Source organism: Pimephales promelas, chromosome 6, assembly GCF_988280905.1.
Source record: "Pimephales promelas chromosome 6, fPimPro1.hap1.1, whole genome shotgun sequence".
In the NCBI taxonomy this organism is placed as follows: Eukaryota; Metazoa; Chordata; class Actinopteri; order Cypriniformes; family Leuciscidae; genus Pimephales; species Pimephales promelas.
Genome location: NC_142774.1, coordinates 19,592,501 through 19,597,500, shown reverse-complemented (window position 1 = coordinate 19,597,500; position 5,000 = coordinate 19,592,501). Strand labels below are relative to the sequence as shown.

Here is a 5,000-nt window from a genome sequence, read left to right as displayed (position 1 = left end):
TCTCTCTGGGGGAAGGAGGTGTGGCCGCTGGGTCGAGGCCGTAACCGGGAAAGGGTGCCTTTCGGGCGGGGGAGGCGCGGGTGCGAAGAGCCGGCTCGAAGACTGGGAGGGTGGGGGGATGTGTCGAGCCCCCCGATCCGCTCGCCGTCCGATCCGACCGACGCGACCGCGTCCTCCGCCCGCCGTGGCGGACGTTCGTTTCAGATGGGTCTTCTGAGTCTCCCGAGGTCGACGCGGCCTGCTTTCCCCGGGGGGAGGCCGCGTCTAGAGTCGACGCGCAGAGCGGGGAGGAGCGAGCTGCCCACAGCGGTCTCTCGACCGGGCAGGGGCCGTCCCCAGGCGCGTCCGAAGTTCCAATCGACCAGGCTAAACACCCCTCGCATCGACGGCCCGGGAGGAGGGGGTGCGCTCCTCTCGGGCCCCGGGGGTGGGCAACCCGGAGGCGCCCGTCACACGGAGATCCGTTACCTTGTCCGAGCGGGGCGTTTGTTCCCCTCCTCGACAAAACCCCGAAGGCCCGTTTTAGGACCGTCTTGGCACCGACGGAAGCTCCGCCGCGCCCACCGATTCCGTCTCGCCCCCGGCACGAAGCGCCCTCCCGGGCGACCGGCCCGGGAGGCGGGCCGTCCTGGTAAACTCTTTCGAGTTCACGTTTAGGGACTCTGTCCCTTTTTTCCGGAGGGGGGCCTTTTCCTCCAGAGCGCCCTGGTTACCGCCTGCCTGCCGACCCCCAGACGACGCATCCTCCCCAGGATGTCGGGAAACCGATACCGAGCAACGCTTGTTTTGGTCCGTCACCTTGTCCGAGCGGGGCTCTCGCCCCCTTCCTCGACAAAACCCCGAAGGCCCGTTTTAGGACCGTCTCGGCACCGACGGGTGCTCCGTTCACGCCCACCGATACCGTCTCGCCCCGGGTCCGAGGCACCCACCCAGGTCACCGGCCATGGAGACGGGCCGGCCCTGGGGAACTCTTTCGACTTCACGTTTACGGACTCTGTCCTTTTTTTCCAGAGGGGGGCCTTTTCCTCCAGAGCGCCCTGGTTACCGCCTGCCTGCCTGCCGACCCCAGATGACGCATCCCCGCCTGGATGTCAGAAACCGATACCGAGCACCATTTTTTAGCCCGTCGCCTTGTCCGATTGGGGCGCTTGTCCCCTTCCTCGACAAAACCCCGAAGGCCCGTCCCAGGACCACCTCGGCACCGACGGGGGCTCCGCCAGGCAGACGCATTCGCTCGTGCCCGAAAACGAGGCGCTCTCCCCGGTCGCCAGCCGGGGGAGGTTCGTTAGCATTGGGAATCTCGTTCGCACGCAACAGCACGGACACTCGCCGTTTACCCAGACCGACCGTTCGACAAGCATATGCCTGGGGTGCACTTTTTCCATAAAACCAGCCCGTCTTTTCCTGGAGGTCTCGTACTTCCAGAGCTCCGACGGGGGCGCAGTCTGGATTTTATATGCCCACCCAGAGCGAGTCTGAGTGGGACTCACGACGGTCTGATCAATGGTACCCTTTACCCTTCTACATCACCCCCAAGGCCCGTTTTAGGACCGTCTCGGCTCCGGGCGGACAGCCGGGGGGCGGGGGGCGAATCTGCCTCCGGCCCGGGTCGGAGCTCCCTCCCCGGGGCCGTGCGTGGAGACCCGTCGCGCCCGGAGCTCCCGTGCAACCCCACGTTTTGGACTTGGGTTTTGGAGCGAGCGAGCGGGGTCGAACCCCGGGGGCCGAGCCGCCACGGAGTCCCCGAGCCCCGGGGACGAAGCCCCGGGAGCGAGGTCCCTCCGTGGAGGCGCGAGCCCCCAGGGCCCGGCCGCCCGCCCGGGGAGGAGAGCGCACGCTCCCCTACCCCTCAACCCACGTGGCTGGTTGCAGCAGACCCTGTGCACCGGAGGTTCCTCCAGGAGCGCGGGGCTGGGTGCTCTAAGCCCAAGTCATACAGGCAACCATGCCTCCCCGGGACTCCCCCTGCGAGCGGCGGCTGTTTGAAGGACGGTAACCCCACCGCACGGGGCTTCAAACGACCGTAGCTCGCCGAAGGCGGCTCCGATCGACGCCAAATTTTTATCGGCTGGAGAACGGGACGAGACCTTTCGAATGAGACCGCCCCCAGCCCCGTGGGCCCCCGGGGGCCCGAGATACGGGCCCCCAAAGCGCCCCGGAAGCGGAAAAACGCAAATATCTCGCCGAAAAGTCGACGTGCCCGGCCGAGGCCGGGCTCATTCGAACCGTCTCGCCGAGCTGAACGCGTCCATATGCGTTTCGTCGTTTTTGGTCGAGTATTCGCGGAGATATCGGCCGAAAACCCTCGGCCGCGCTCTGAAATGGCGCCCGCCGATGACGTCACGATCCCGGGAGAAAATCGCCCGTATCTCCGCGACGCGAAGGCCCAGAGAGCTCAAATTTGGGTGGCGAGGTCCCACGGGGGCCCTCGCTCGAACCAGGGCGGCGGCGGGCCCCGGGGACGCCCCCTACCGGATCGCCGTTCGCCGGGACCCCCGACTTTGAACGGCTATAACTCGGGGACCCGGGCGAGTTGGACCTCGTGGGTGGGCTCTTTCGAAAGGCCCCGTCCGGCACTACGGTCGATTCGAGTTTGGGGAAGATTGGCCCAAGGGTTCGCGAGATATAAGCCAAAAACGCCGCGCCTTTGACCGGGCCTAACTCCCTGACCCCGAGGCCCCCGGGGACGCGGGTGGCCTCTTTGGATAGGGCCCCTCGAGGCCTACGGAAGACCCGAGTTTGAAATTTTTTCGCCCGGCCGTCTTCGAGATATCGGCGAAAAACGGAATCTTCCCGTCTTGTGGGTGTGGGTGTCTCCGGGGGGGCGGGGGGACTTCCAGGACCCCGGGGGGGGGCCACCTGGCCGTGCCCGAGGACGGTGCACCTCCCTGGGTGTGCCGTCAGAGCCTCCGGGGCCCCGGAAGTCCCCGCCCACTGCACGTTTTCGGACTTTGAGGGATTTTCGGGCCCCGAATTCGAACGCCCGTAGCTCGGGGACCCGGCGGCCCAGAGACACCGGACTCGGGTCAAGTGTGGCGTCCCGGCGGGCCCCTCGCAAAGAGCCCGCCCCCGAGCCCCGGGGCCCCCGGGTCCCGGAGAAAAGGGGCCCGACGTGTCGGGGGGGCGCCTGGGAAGGAAAGGTCCCAGGGGCCCGGGGGAGGCGGGGTCCGAGAGGGCCCGTGGGGAGCCCCCGACACCCGAAAGGGCGAGCCGCTGGGACCTCACCTCTCCGAGATACGGGCCGTTTTCTCCGAAAGTCGCCCGCGCGTAACGGGGCCTATCTCGGGACCGGGAGGTCCCAGCGGCTCGCGGCGGCGGGTGCGGGGCCCGTCCTCGGGGACCTTGCTCCTCCCGCCGTCCCGAGCCACGGGGACCTTCCGGTCCCGAGATACGGCCACTTCCTGTCCAGCTTTGACCGGCTGTAACTCGAAAAGTAAGCCGAGTTGGGGCTCCACACTCGGGGGTATTGGGGGCCTCTAGGAGGGCCCCCCACGCCGGGTGTGTGGGGCCCCAACTCGGCTTGGTTCCAGAGATATGCCCGTTTGAAGTTGCAACTTCTACCCAGTCCAATAATCCCAAAATAATAATTAAATAAAAAAAATAATAATAATAAAAATAAAAATAAGCCGAGTTGGGGCTCCACACTCTGGGCCTGGGGGGCACCACTAGGAGATCCCCCTGTGCCCAGAGCGTGGGGCCCCGAATCGGCTTTCCACACCACTCACACCGGTTTCTGACTACCTTAAGAGAGTCAATGTTAGTCGCGCAGTTTACCCGACTCTGGGAACCGGGGCTTTGGGCTTGGGGGAGACCCACCGCTCGCCCCCTAACACGTCGGGGGGGACCAGGGGGCACCCGCCTGGACCCCCTCAGCCCCACTTCGGAGAACCAGAACGCTGGCCAGGGACCCCCACGGCGGTTGAAGTTTGAACTTCTACCCGGTGCATCCTGAAAAATTGAAAAAAATAAAATAAAATAAGATAATAATAATAATAATAATAATAATAATAAGCCGAGTTGGGGCTCCACACTCTGGGCCTGGGGGGCACCACTAGGAGATCCCCCTGTGCCCAGAGCGTGGGGCCCCGAATCGGCTTTCCACACCACTCACACCGGTTCCTGCCTACCTTAAGAGAGTCAAAGTTACTCCCGCAGTTTACCCGGCTCTGGGAACCGGGGCTTTGGGCTTGGGGGAGACCCACCGCTCGCCCCCTAACACGTCGGGGGGACCAGGGGGCACCCGCCTGGACCACCTCCTGCCCGACTCGGAGAACCAGAGCTCTGGCCAGGGGACCCCCACGGCGGTTGAAGTTTGAACTTCTACCCGGTGCATCCCGAAAAATTGAAAAAATAAAATAAAATAAGATAAAAAAAAAATAAAATAATAATAATAATAATAATAATAATAATAATAATTTTTTTTAAAAAATAAGCCGAGTTGGGGCTCCACACTCTGGGCCTGGGGGGGTCCACTAGGAGATCCACCTGTGCCCAGAGCATGGAGCCCCAACTCGGCTTTCCACACCACTCACACCGGTTCCTGCCTACCTTAAGAGAGTCAAAGTTACTCCCGCAGTTTACCCGACTCTGGGAACCGGGGCTTTGGGCTTGGGGGAGACCCACCGCTCGCCCCCTAACACGTCGGGGGGACCAGGGGGCACCCGCCTGGACCACCTCCTGCCCGACTCGGAGAACCAGAGCTCTGGCCAGGGACCCCCACCGCCGTACCCCCTCCTGCCCGACTGGGAGAACCAGAGCTCTGGGCAGGGACCCCCACCGCCGTACCCCCTCCTGCCCGACTCGGAGAACCAGAGCCCTGGGCAGGGACCCCCACCGCCGTACCCCCTCCTGCCCGACTCGGAGAACCAGAGCCCTGGCCAGGGACCCCCACCGCCGTACCCACTCCTGCCCGACTCGGAGAACCAGAGCTCTGGCCAGGGACCCCCACCGCCGTACCCCCTCCTGCCCGACTCGGAGAACCAGAGCTCTGGGCAGGGACC

The 5,000-nt window shown here is 64.6% G+C and overlaps 1 protein-coding gene across 1 annotated transcript in view; it reads right to left on the bottom strand.

Moving 5' to 3' along the window:
* Nucleotides 1–5,000, bottom strand: part of marchf4a (membrane-associated ring finger (C3HC4) 4a) — a 128,306-nt gene that overhangs the window by 40,490 nt on the left and 82,816 nt on the right. The window lies entirely within an intron of this gene.